Source organism: Dasypus novemcinctus, chromosome 6 (genome assembly GCF_030445035.2).
Source record: "Dasypus novemcinctus isolate mDasNov1 chromosome 6, mDasNov1.1.hap2, whole genome shotgun sequence".
Lineage (NCBI taxonomy): Eukaryota > Metazoa > Chordata > Mammalia > Cingulata > Dasypodidae > Dasypus > Dasypus novemcinctus.
The window spans coordinates 20,558,833-20,573,076 of record NC_080678.1 but is presented as its reverse complement, the minus strand read 5'-3'; positions in this window follow the sequence as shown (position 1 = coordinate 20,573,076).

Sequence of the window (14,244 nt, the reverse complement as noted above, 5' to 3'; positions counted from 1 at the left end):
GTCAAAATTGCTAGAAATTGTACAATGAAAACCAAGGTGTAAAAATCTTTATTCTGTAGTTCTGATCACTCCCACAGGTGAAAACTAAGAGTATTTCCAAATTAGTGTTCTAATCCTGAGTGAAGCCAGTTGCCCAAGGAGTGCCAGTTCACCAGGAGCATCTGACAGAGCGAATGAGTGTCAATCATTGAACAGCTTGGAATGTGTCTTCAGACAAAGCTAAGTGTCTGTTGCAATTTCTCTCTAAAGATGGATAACTTAAAAAAGAATATATATGCTGTTCCCACCAGCTTTTAAGGAATGCCATCTTTATAGGCATCTAATCTTGTCTATCTCTGTAATCCAATGTGTCCTCTTTTAAAAACGGGTATTCCAAATTTTTAATTAAGTTTGTTTCTTTCAGAGTGAACATCTTATTAACCATATGAAAACTTCATCCAACTTCGTACAGAATGCCAGATCCATCTTCCTCCAGTTAGAATAAATTAAAGAGTTTTTACACCTTATTAGGCAATGACTACAGCCCATGGCCAGCAGGAAGCAGTTACAGAAAAGAGATCGTCTCCCTTCAGCACCCCTTTTAAATTAAAGGTGTAAACTCTTTAAGAGTAAAATAAAAGTAATAGATGGATCTGGAACCTGACTGGAAATCCACGTGAGTGCCAGTGGCAGCAGAATAACTGCAGGAGGCCCCTGCCCAAGATTCTGCTGTCCAGAATGAAAAGCTCTAAACTTCTAAAAACAGTCCTGGATGCTGTACTAAAGACTGATAAATAATCAATCAAAACAACAAACAGCCATCCACCTCATAGCTCCAACAATAATTATGCCAAAGCTTAGCAAGTTAATCTTTGGCAGAAAGGGGGGAATGATGTGGGCTATGGGTGGAAGGCTCTTTGTCTCTTCAGAAATAACTAAGCTGTTTGACTTGTGTCTCTTCAGAAATAACTAAGCTGTTTGACTTGTGAGTGTGGAAAGATAAGGGGCTGCAGTCCTGCCCTTAGGGAAAATGGCAAACAGGCTCCAGTCCCAGGAAATGTTTAACAATGCAAGAGCTGTAAACTTTAAGTATTTAGGGGAAATGCAAAAACCAAGGCTTATCTAGAATGTCTGGAGTCCTTGCTAAAAGCTTACCTAAGATGTGGAAGAGATATATGCTAATTGAAGCCTATTGAGAACTGAAACAAAGGGACCATTTGGCCTTTCCTCTCTGTATAAAAGACGTTTGAAAATCTTGTTCGGGGCTCGGGATTCAAACTGAAAGCTCCCGAGTCCGGCCGGCCGTCAATAAACCATTTTTTCCTTCTCAAAATCATTCCTGAGTCCTGGCCTCTCTATACTCAATTAATTGAACTTCTCTTAAATTCCACAACAGAACCAGGCAGCTGCTAAACTGGGATTTTATTTTATAACTCAATGCTTGTTTGGCATGAGGGCAGGTTTGGTAATTTTCTTATATCTTGATCCACTTGTGAACGTTTGTTGTTTTACAAAGAAGGACTCTTCAACAATTTAAGGTCCTCTGACCGCATTCTAGTTAAGGCTGGGATGTGGCAGGGACCACTATGAGTATTCTGATTTCCTTCTCCCTTTCTGCCTTGGAAGGAGACTCGTGGTTTTTAACTGTGCACATGACTGGCTGGAATGAGAAGAGACATCTTCCAGCTTCTCTTGCAGCCCGGTGTGGACTTGTGACTAAGTTCTGACCAGTCAGAGGTAAGGGAAGTGTTGTGACATGCCCTTTCCCCCTTGCCTCCTCCTTGCTGGCTGGACAGCAGATGAGGTGGCTGGAGTTTGATGGCCATCACAGTCCCCGAGGTGGTTATGGTGCCAAAGATGGTGCTACGTAGGCTGGCTGGTCCTTGAGTATACCGTGGAGCTCCCGGGGCAGCCCTCAGCAGCTTTCCTGCAGCCCTCTTTTCACAAGAGTAAGTAAACTTTTTCTCACTTAAGCAACTTTTATTTGTAATCAAACCTACCACCGAGGTCCAGTTATTCTGGAGTGGGGGCGAAGGGGTCTGATCAGCATTGCAAATGCTTTGATTCTTAAGCCGGATAGGGGGCACACGTGTGCTGATTGTATTATATTGCATACTTTTTTGTACAACTAGTATCACATATTAAATCTTTCAAAAAGACCCTGACAGAAATTGTGTCAAAGTAAGATTATGAGACATCCAGAAAAGAGCCTCACGTGGTAGCAGCTTGTGGCTCCACCTGGGCTGTGCCGCCCAGATTGGCTTTAGTGTGAGGGTCTGAGGACTGCCCCTGAGAACTGGTCCAGGGCAGAGCAAACAAGATCTGAGGGCTCTAGACGGGGTTCAGCCCGTGGGCACCTCATCTGATGTTGGGAAGCAAGAAGGGAAGGGGAAGAATTTACTTTCCCCAATCCCCCAAGACCCTGCCCACCCACCCCATCTTCCTAGTCTCCCACCAATCCTCACCTTCATTTTAAGGGGAAAAAATTAGTTCCCAGAGCACATTGTCATTGCAGCAAATTCAGTCAGATGAGATTAAAGTAACACATGGGAGGACCTGCCTCTTGGACTCCTACCTTTCAGTGCTACCATGGCTCACAGTATGGCAAGCACAGGGCCATTGGCAAAGCCAAACTAAGGGCTGGAATCTCAGGGAGACGAGGAAGGCAACTTTAGGCTCTGGTGTCCTCTGCTTGGGTACTGCCCGCAGGTACAACAGACTGCACTGGCTGGGGACAGGGCCTCTGCTGCTGAGGGGTTAGACCTAGGAATAACTTGAACTTGTAACTCCAGCTCACCCCTGGGAATAGGATATTCAAGGAGGGGCAGATGGACCTTTTGCCTTGACTGGTCCTTATTCTATCAATCACACCTCACCAGGAAGAGCCCCAGAGCCCCAGAGCCCAGGAGGTCACTTCTCCCCACCTTTGTGAGTCTTTTTCAAAAACTGGGATCCTGATACTCCAAGTACTCTGGAGCTCCAGGGGGACAGGTACCTTAGAAACACACAGAGAAACAGGCATCTTTGGGGGGTGTCTTGAGCCTGATTAGTCATATGTTAGGAAACTGGCCCCCTGCACCTCTGAGCTGTTGTCAAGGTTGCAGTCCCAGGAGCAGCTTGTGATGACGTGTGTGCTGTGCTGTGCACAAGTAACTGTGCAACAGAGACATCTCAGCTCATCTCTGTTTTTTAGAGAATAGCAAAAGCCACACTCTAATCCCATTCCCTGTAGGAGCTGTGGACACCACAATGCCTGAAACAAAATTTGAGACAGAGCTGGTCACAGTCTTTCTCTTTTTCTTTTTACATATCAAGTTTATTGAAACATATTAATAGAGCATAAATCCATGCAAAGAATACAATCAATGCTATATGTTATAATCACGTATTTGTGCATTCATTACTTCAACCATTATTGGAGCATTTTCATTATTACAACAACAACAACAACAATAATAATAATAAACCTCATCACCTCTCAGTCTTTGTATGCTTCCCCTGCTGTATGTAACTGCTATTCTGTTTCTGTCTCTCTAGTTTATTTGCATTTATATTTGGTAAAAAACAGTCTTATATATGCAGTATTACTCATACTCATATTTCACACAAGGTTTTACTATGTTATGTAGTCCCATGTTACACTTTTAGCTTTCCTTCTAGCATTAATAATATACAAGTCCTTAGACTTCACCTTTAAGTGACTGTCATACCCATGCAATAGCTCTGCTAGTTACAAACACTATGTTGTAAGTTCACCAATTCTATTCATTTCCAAAGATTTACAGGCAACCTTTGTACCGATTCTGCACTGATTAACCCTCAGCTTTCCATTCTCTACTCTCATTCTATTTTCTGATGACCTATATTCTAATTATTAACAATATATTTAGTTCATAGTAGTGCAATCATAGAGTGTTTGTCTTCTTGTGTCTGGCTTGCTTCACTCAACATAATGTCCTACAGGTTCATCCATGTTGTCATGCACTTTGAGACGTCATTTCTTCTTACAGCTGCATAATATTCCATCATGTGTATATACAACAATTTGTTTATCCATTCATCAGTTGATGGATACTTGGGTTGTTCCATCTTTTGGCTATTGTGAATAATGCCCTTACGAACAATGGTAGGCAGATGCCTGTTTGTGTCACTGCTTTCAGTTCTTCTGGGTACATACCTAGTAATGGTATTGCCGGGTCATGAGGCAAGTCTGTGTTCAACTTTCTTAGGAACTGCTAAACAGTTCTCGACAGTGGCTGTACCATTCCACCTTCTTACCAACAGTGAATAAGCATTCTTATCTTTCCACATCCTCTCCAACACTTGTAGTTTTCTGCCTTTTTAATAGTGGACATTCTAATAAGTGTGAAATGATATCTCATTATGGCTTTGATTTGCATTTACTCAATCACTAGTGATGTTGAACATTTTTTCATTTGTTTTTTTGCCATTTGTATTTTTTCTTTGGACAAATATCTATTCAAGTCTTTCGCCCATTTTAAAAATCAGGTAATTTGTCTTTTTATTGTTGAATTATAGTGTCTCTTTATATATCATGGATAGTAAGCCCTATCAGATATTTGATTCCAAATATTTTCTCCCATTGAGTTGGCTGCCTTTTTACCCTTTTGACAAAGTCCTTAGAGGTGCAAAAGTGCTTAAATTTAGGAGGTCCCATTTATCTATCTTTTGATGTTGTTGCTTGTGCTTTGGATGTAAGGGTTAAGAAACCACTGCCTACCACAAGACCTTGAAGATGTTTCCTGACATTTTCTTCTAGTAGTTTTATGGTTGTTGCTTTTATATTTAGGTCTTTGATCCATTTTGAGTTAATTTTTAAAAATGATTTCCCCCTCCTTTTTTTTTTTAAAGATTTATTTTATTTTTATTTTATTTTATTTATTTTTCCCTCTCCCTCCATTGTCTGCTCTCTGTGTCCATTTGCTGTGTGTTCTTCTGTCTGCTTGTATTCTCGTTAGACAGCTCCAGGAACTGATCCTGGGACCTTCCAGAGTGGGAGAGAGGCAATCATTCTCTTGTGCCACCTCAGCAACCTGATCTGCTGTGTCTCTTATTATCTCTCCTTTGTGTCTCTTTTTGTTGTGTCATCTTGCTGCATCAGCTCTTTGTGTGGGCCAGCACTCCTGTGCAGGGCAGCACTCCTGCACGGGGCAGTACTCTGAGCAGGCCAGCACTCTGCATGGGCCATCTCGCCACATGGGCCAGCTTGCCTTTACCAGGAAGCCCTGGGCATTGAACCCTGGACCTCCTATATGGTAGATGGGAGCCCAATTGTTTGAACCACATCTGCTTCCCAGTTAATTTTTGTATAAGGTGTGAGTTAGGGGTTCTCTTTCATTTTTTGGATATGGTTATCTAGTTCTCCCAGCACCATTTGTTGAATACGCTGTTCTGGCCCAGCTGGGAGGGCTCAACAGCCTTGTCAAAAATCACTTGATTGTAGGTGTGAGGGTCTATTTCTGAGTTCTCAATTCATTTCCATTGGTCAATCCAGGCTTCCTTCCTTCCTTCCCTCCTTCCTTCCCTCCTTCCTTCCCTCCTTCCTTCCCTCCTTCCTTCCTTCCTTCCTTCCTTCCTTCCTTCCTTCCTTCCTTCCTTCCTTCCTTCCTTCCTTCCTTCCTTCCTTCCTTCCTTCCTTCTCTCTTTCTCTCTCTCTTTCTCTCTTTCTCTCTTTCTTTCTTTTCTTTTCTTTCTTTCTTTCTTTCTCTTTTCTCTCCCCTTCCCTGCCACCCCACCCCCCAGTTGTCTGCTTTCTGTGTCCATTCACTGTGTGTTCTTCTGTGTCCACTTGTATTCTTGTCAGTGGCACCTGGAATCTGTGTCTCATTTTGTTGGGTCATCTTGCTGCATCAGCTCTCCGTGTGTGCAGCGCCATTCCTGGGCAGGCTGCATTTTTTTTTTTTTTGTGCTGGATGGCTCTCCTTACGGTGTGTACTCCTTGTGTGTGGGACTCCCCTATGCAGGGGACACCCCTGTGTGGCACAGCACTCCTTGTATGCATCAGCACTATGCGTGAGCCAGCTCATCACATGGGTCAGGAGGCCCTGGGTTTGAACCTTGGACCTCCCATGTGGTAGGCGGATGCCCTATCTGTCAGGCCAAATCTGCTTCCCTCAGTCCAGTCTTAATGTCTTTGGGGTGAGGGATGGGTGCCCTTCCCAGCCACTGCAGGGGTTTAGTAACTCATGGTTGCTATTTCAGTTTCTTTGTCTTTCTGCCCTTCACTCTCCTGGGGGTTATGTAGGCACTATTCTGGTCTGCTGAGCCCCAAAGCAGGTCCTTTGGACAGCTTTTGGTCCTTTCTTCATTGTTTTGTGAAAGAGTTGAGCCCAGCCTGCCTACTCCAATGCCATTATTCTGGAACTCAAAGCCTTTTTCTTGACATTTACAATAATATACATAGCAAGGCATTCAGTTTTACTACTGAATTGACTCTTGAAAAATTGGTAAATTCTAGTAAATCCAAACATACACTTCCCCAAGTCTGAATTAATACAGTGTTAGCAATTTTAGGCATTAAGCATGCCATGAGATGTTTTGTATGGATCATCTCATTAAATCCATACATTAAATCCAACATTCCTAGAAAATAGATAAAATTATCCCCAAAGCACAGATGAGCTGACTGAGGCTTAGACAGGTTAAATACTACCAGAAGTCACACAGTTAATTACTGTGGATTGTATATCTGAAGGCAGGTTGATGGACTTAATCACTATGGTGTCCTGCCTTCCTGGAGTCTTAAGGGAGCCAGGTTCCATTTGGACTCCACAGAAGGGAGGGGTGGGCATTTTTTACTATGAGATGAAGCTATAGGTAGCCTCATAAAATTTCCTGCTTACCTAAGAGGATTTCTGCTGGAAAAGCAACAACAAACCAAACCAAACCACAACAAAGAGACCTAACCAGTGATTCAGCCAATAATGGACATTTACCATCTCACATAACCCAGTAGTCCAGAGATGAGATGGCTCCAGAGTTGGTTAACTTAGCAGTTCAATATCAAATGCAAGACTTGAAGGGCAAATGAAAGATCCAGATTCTTACCATCTTTCTGCTCTGCCATCTTCAGCATATTGACCTTTGCAAGCTTGTCCCTCATGGTCATAAGATGGCTGCCATAGCTGCAACCATGAAACTCAAGCAACAATATCCAAAGGTCAGAAGATGCATCTTTTCTTTATGTACCCTTTGAAGAACATGGAGCAGACTTCCTTTCGCGTCTCATTGGTCATAATTACGCCATATGTCCGTTCTTAAGCCAATCTCTAGCAAGGGGAATGGAATTACTACTGTGATCAATTTGCTTCTTAATCCTGGCTGCATTTGAGAATCACCTGGGGAACTTAAAAAACATACCCTACACAGGTCTCAGCCTTAGAGACTCTGATCTAATTGATCTCAGCTAGGATCCCAGGTAGGTATCTTTGAAATCTTTCCAGACAACTCTGATACATTGCCAGCGTTGAAAACCCCTAGTTTATACTAATAAACTCCTTCTTGGAGCTCCTAGGGCTGAGGCTGAACCTTCTCTGGAGAGAATTGGGGTTCTATTTAACAAGAAAGGAAGTGGAGGAGTGGGCTAGGGAACGGGCCGGCTGCTGGGTGGGCCACCACACCCTGTCATGTCTCCCTACACATGGAGGCTGAAATTCTGGTGGCACTGCAATCCAGTGAGGAAATACCTTCTTTTACATCTCGTCATGATGCCTTCAAAGATGCAAAATCAGTAGCTTTTAAGTGAATAGAATAGAGAATAGTGAATAGAGTATTCACTATTCTATAGTGAATAGAATAGAGAATAGTGAATAAGAATAGAGAAAACGCGACGGAGAAATGACTCTTGTGGCTCAACACTGAATAATGAAGATACCGCACTTTAGTTGTCTCCAAGTCAGTGGTCTTGGACCCCCTGGGGCACCTTAAAAGTGCAGATTCCACCCCAGATTTTTGGAACTAGTATAGCTGAAAGCCGGACCTGGGGATCAGCATTTTAAGAAACACCACTGTGATTCTTATACACATTCAAGGTTAAGGACAATTAAATTAAATGCTGTAGAGACAAAGAATAAAGTGAGCAAAGTTTTTAAAAACATTTTTCTACGGGGAGGAAAATATTAGCTTTCCTATAATTCCTCTTGGATCCCAGTGATTTGGGAAGATGGCAAATGCTTGCCTTAAAGTTGGCTCATGCCGCCAAAAAGCAATGACTCTGAAAATGAATGTGGTAATGCCCATTGAGATGTGTGGATGTGTCCTTGGCAAGAGGCCCTGTTCTCCAGCTGAGGATGCCGCCATGCACTGAGAAGGGGTTGCAGCATGGACTATTCCCCAAGGAAGCCACAGGCTTTTTTCTGGGGCTCCGGAGGAAGCCCTGATAGTGGCTCTTTGTGTGCAGGTGCTTGTAGATGTGTGTGAGGGAGGGGGTCCTTGAAGGTTCTCATGAGACCCTGGAAGGTAAAAGCTTTCGAAAAAATATCAACTGAACCCTACTCCTTGATAACTGGATGCTTATCCTAAAACAGGTGAAATGGAATAATGTGACTGAGCAAATTGGCTTTCCAGGTCTGGGCTGTTCCTGCTGTGACACTCAAGCCTCAAGGTCCTCAACCTCCCTTCCCTCTAGCACAGCTGCACATGTGATGGACCTGATGATACCATCCCCCTGAGTCCCCAGACCCCCATGGCAGAACATCCACAAGTCCTTCTGGATCTGCCCCTTTCACCTCTCCAGCTGGCCAGTTCTCTCCCTGCCCCTCAGTGTTACCACCCCAGTAGCTAGGAGACCCAGGGAGGTTGTTGCTGAGATATGAGGACATCTCGCTGGCCCTGGAAAGCCCTTTGAAGCAAGGGCTTACCTCTGCTCTGCCCCACCAAGAACTTAGTGGCTTCCTGAATGTGCTTCCTGCCTCCCTGCCATTGCTTCACTGCTTCCTCTGGACTCATTCTCCAATTCTTAAAATGAGGATCTGTCATCCAGGAAGCCAGTCCTGACCCTTCACAGCCCCAATAGCACCCCATGAAGACATCCATGGAAGCACCAGCAGCCCTTTGCTGTGTGGCTATGAGGATGACTCACTCTGACACTGGAGAGACCCTTGAGGAAAGGGCTTATCTCTCTATGCCCAAGTCCTGTGCTTGGTAAGGGCCCACCAAGTGTTTGTTGAGTGAATGAATGATGATTGGCCAGGCATCTGTTTAGAGTCATATCTAAGGCATTCTAGAAGATCTCTCTATGTTCCTGGAAACCAAAGCCCAGAGGAAGTGAGTTTCCTCCTAATCACCACAATCCTCTAATTCTAACAGTTAAAAATGGCCATCTTCTGCTGGGCCCCAGGCCCTGTAAGAAGAAAAAGAAGCTCCCCATGGGACAGGAGGTGGGCCCTTTGGGAAGGCTGAGGGTAGACTTCCCCTTGGAGTGCCTGGAAACCATCAAGCAGGAGAGAAGGCAGGAAAGAGGGCAAGAGGAAGGAGGAAGAACACTGGATAAAGGCTTTCCAGGAGCCACATGCTTCAGAATGCAGCAACTTCTTATTTCATCTCCATGGAAACTCTTCCAAGTAGGCATCAATCTTCCCCCATTTCACAGAGAAGACCAGCTCCATGAGAGAAAGTGTCCAAGATTCTATAACAGGTAAAGGAGGCCTGGTGTGGGCTTGTTTGTTTTTAAAGAAGTGGGAGGCTCGGCTGGGTCATGCTGGGACCTCCACCTCTGGGTACCACCTCCACCTCTGGGGATCACTTCTTGGTACTGACTGAAAGGGGAGGTGCCTGCCTATGTGAGGGGGGCGTCCAGCCTGAGCAGGAGAACAGATGGAGCACTTCCGGGACCAGATCACCTCCTGGCAGGCCAGGCCAAAGGCTGCCTGACAGGTGAGCTCAGGCCGTCCTGGGGCCTGGAGATAGTCTCCCAGAGCATAGAGGAAGGGCAGAGTGGGAAGGAAGGAGAGCTGTCCTGACTAATTTATAAGCTCGTTGTGTGTAGGTGGGCTATACCAGATGCCTCCTTGAAACTTGTGTCATCCAGGAGCTCTGGGTAAAGGAGGTGACTTTTGAGACACTCTGCGTTCCCTCACTCTGATCTCTGATTACTTTTGCCTGCACTCTGTTGGGCAGAAGAGAGAAGACCAAAGTATTCATGGGCCAAAAAAAAGCACAAAGTCAGGTCAATTGTCAAAGCCAAGGGTTTGTGTATTTCAGGAACTCCACATATCCATCCCAGCTTTCTTCTTTTATTTTTATTTTTGTTCATTAAAACAGATTTATATATATAGTCAAAGTTACAAATTGCTCAGTGGACACATGATGATAACTACAATAACAGTAAATCTGCTTTATTCAGCAGAGGCACTCTTCCCTTATTTTTGTTCATTCCTCAGTCTTGGGGGATTTGGAATGATGTCCACTTTGCTTCAGGCTGAGAAAGGATGTAGATATTTTGGGGCAAAGGAATGGAACTGTTTTGCTTGCAGTTGAAGATACTCCTTGTTTTGGGGATGGGGCTGGTCCATCATCATCCTTTTGTTAGCTGTCCAGGGCAGACCCAAGGAACTGGAGAGTGGGAGTTGACCACAAATCTGCTGAGTTTCAGGGCTCAGCCAGCATAAGAATAATCTGAAAGCTTTAAATTTCAGAAATAAACTTAACAAGGAAACTGAAAATTATAAGTTCAAGTAAAATAAGTAGAAGAATCATTGTTGGCAGTTTATAAATGAGTATAACTCTGTTTTATTGGGGAAATATCTTTTCATATATTCCTAGATAGAGTCTGCCAGGGGGGCGGTGTTGATTTCCTGTAGCCATGCAGTTTGCCTATGGTGTCCATACATCTCTAGAGCCCTCGGGAACACTTTTGTTTGAGGCTTTGTTTACTGTTGCATTTTGTGAAGTCTGCCTAAGACCTGCATAAGTGTAACCTTTGGGATGACCTCTCAACTCTTTCTGAAATCTCTTAGCCATACAAACCCCATTTTATTTAGTATTTCCCTTTTTTGATCAAGGTCTTTCTCCCACTGCATTGCTGATTAATGCTTGGTAATAATCCTTTGGTGCCAGGGAAGCTCATCCCTGGGTGTCATGTCCCATTTATGGGAGAATGGGGGAGTTTATTTGAAGAGTTTGGCTTAGAGAGAGGCCACACTTGAGCAACAACTCAGCCTTCATCTTGAAGCACTGGGGCAAGTGCCAAGCAGAAACAACCCAGGAAGCTTGTTAAATGCATATCCCCAGGTCCCACATCAGAGGTATTGAATCAGCATCTCAGGGCCAGGGCCAGGAATCTGGATTTTAGCAGGCCCCACAGGTATTCTGCTGTAGAGCTGGGGTTAAGGAGCTCTGCTGCTAGGAAGCGGATGTGGCTAAACTGATAGAGTGTTTGCCTACCATATGGGAGGTTCAGGGTTCGGTACCCAGGGCCTCCTGACCCACGTGGTAAGTTGGCCCACACACAGCGCTGCTGTGTGCAAGGAAGCCCTGTCATGCAGGGGTGCCCCCCATGTAGGGGAGCCCCAAGCGCAAGGAGTGTGCCCCACAAAGAGAGCTGCGCTATGGAAAAAAAGCACAGCCTGCCCAGGAATGTTGCCACACACATGGAGAGCTGACACAGCAAGGTGATGCAACAAAAAGAGACACAGATTCCCAGTGCCACTTGACAAGAATGCAAGCGGATACATAAGAACACACAGCAAGTGGATACAGAGAACAGACAATGGGGGGGGGGGTGGAGCGAGGGAAGGGGAGAGAAATTTTAAAAATAAATAAATCTTTAAAAAAAAAAGAAGCCCTGCTGGAGGAAGCCACTCACCCCTGCTGGCAGAGAACAGAAAACTGACTCCATCTCCTTTGGCTCCCTCTTAATCTATTTTGTGTGTGTGTGTTTTTCCTTCTCTTCCTCTACCTGTGACAGTCTTGTAGTGGGTTTGAAGTATTTTAACCTGCAGCAGCCATGGCCTCAGAGAGGAAAATTCACACTAAGAGAACCTTCCAGATGCAAGTCCTTCCCTCACACAGGCTCTGTTTTTGTTTGTTTGTTTTATCATCATCAGCTAGGTCCCCCAGCCCTCTCGCCTATAGCCTTCCCAACAGCCCTCTCCTTCCTGGGGCAGAGCAGCCTGATTGGCCAGAGCTGAGGCCGGCTGCAGTTGGAGTCAAAGGACCATCCCCTGGACCCAGGAGTTAGGAAAGAAGCAAGGGAGGAAGGGGAGGCATTGTGAAGCAATGGGGAAGGGATGCCTCTACAGAGAAAGGCTGGGTCACCTGCAGGGCTTCCTGGGGATTCAGAGACTCTGGTCCATCCTGACCATCACCGTGTGTTTCCCAAGGGGGAGCGGCGTGCTTTAGGATGGGGTATGCTCCTGGCTGCCCCCCTCGCCGGCCTCTCTGCTCACCCTGGCCCATGGGCAATCAGCCTGTGTCTGCACATTGCCCAGAGCTACCACTGCTTCAGACACTACTTGGTTAAATGCTCACAGCTTCCCGTTGAGATTAGTAGTGTTATCCTCATTTTTCAGGTAGGTAAATCAAGGCTTAAAAAGTTATGATGTCCAAGGCCATGCTGGCTAAGAATAGCTTAGAATGGATTTAAACCCTCTTTGCCTGATCATGAAACTCATGATCTTAACCTTGACACCTTTCATAAACTGCTTTGACCTATTTTGACTAAAAAAAGAATGTTTCAAGGACTAGGGTTTGTTCTATTTGACCCAGGACTGCTGCAGCAACATGTAAGGTTTGGCTGAGTGCCTAGGACACAGTAAGCAGGCAATGATTGTCAGCTATTAGGGTAATTGAAACAATGAATTAGGTAATAGTAACAGCCTTCAATCAATGTCCTGATATTTGACAGAGGGAATTTTAGTCTTATCACCGCAGAGCTTTAGAGAGGGACGCCAAGCTCCACGGGCTGGCTCACTGCCTTCCTCCCAGTCACCTTCTGCAGCCTCCCTGCCACCCTCGCTCAGTAAGAATTAGCAGTAGGAATAACGACCCCACACATTGTTACAGCAAGTTCCAAATGCCTTTCGTGGCCTCTGTCTTATCTGATCCTTCTTGCAAGCCCGGGAGGTGGGGGGAGCAGTACGTACAGTTCCCTGTTCACAGATGGAGAAATTGAAGCCCGGCTGGGTTAAGCGACCCTCCAAAGCCACCCGGCCAGTTTGAAGCTGAGCTGGGACTAATACTGTGAGTCTCCCTGACCCCCTGCCCAAGTGGGAGATGCGCATCTAGAGATGGCCATCATCACAGGGTTAGAGCTGGCAGGACTTTTGGGGACCCACCTCCTCCAAATCCTTCATTTCACAGGTGAGTGAACTGAAGAGCAGAGAGCAGGGCGACTTGTCCAATTCATGGAGCTGGCTGGGGGCACAGCGGGGGGACACCACAGCGGGCTTACCTCCTGTTGGTGTGATATGGCCAAGGACAAGCAACCACAGAGAAGACACTCTTACACACACCCCCGTAAAGTACTGTTGGAACAAAACATGAAGCTCTTCAGTTCTCCTCAGGGAGCATGGTATAGAACTTGTGCTCCAGAAGGTGAAATAGATGGAGAATACCTGGAATGGCAATCAGATGACCTGCCATTTCTTAGAGGGTGACTTTGAGCAGATGACTTCATCACTCTGAGCCTCAGTTTCTTGCTCTGCAAACTGGAAATGGCTATGCCTACCTCAGGTAGTTTTTCGAGGAGAGTGAAGCTATTATAATTAATGTTGTTAGTGTTACTATCAGGAAAATTTTTATCTCCCACAAGTACCCGGCAGAGTGCTGAGCCCACCGGGAGAAGGAGCTGGATCCTTCTCACTCATCTCTGTATCCCTGATGCCCAGTATACTGCCTGACTCAAAGCTGGCACTTGATAAAAGGCTGTTGGGTTGAACTAAAAACTTGTTATTCTTCATTTGTACAGCAGCACTTTGCCCTTTTTCAAATCCTCTCAATACATAGTCTCTCTGAACCTTGCCAAATGCCTCTGGGGCAGGCAAGGCAGGTGGCATTATCGCTCCCATTTTCTAGCTGGAAAAATGTTGAGGCTTGGAGAAATGTGATGCTTCCTGCCCAAGCCACATGGCTGAGCCGAGATGGGACCAGGCACTTCAGGCACCAGGAGACACGGGTGCTGTTGGTGAAAACGACCCACGGGAAGTGGAAGGCGCTGCAATGAGCCAAGTTAGGCCACCCCCAGGGACTCAGCCCCCCTGACCCGCCACATGCCGGCATTTCTTGTCGTATACTCTGAGAGGGCCT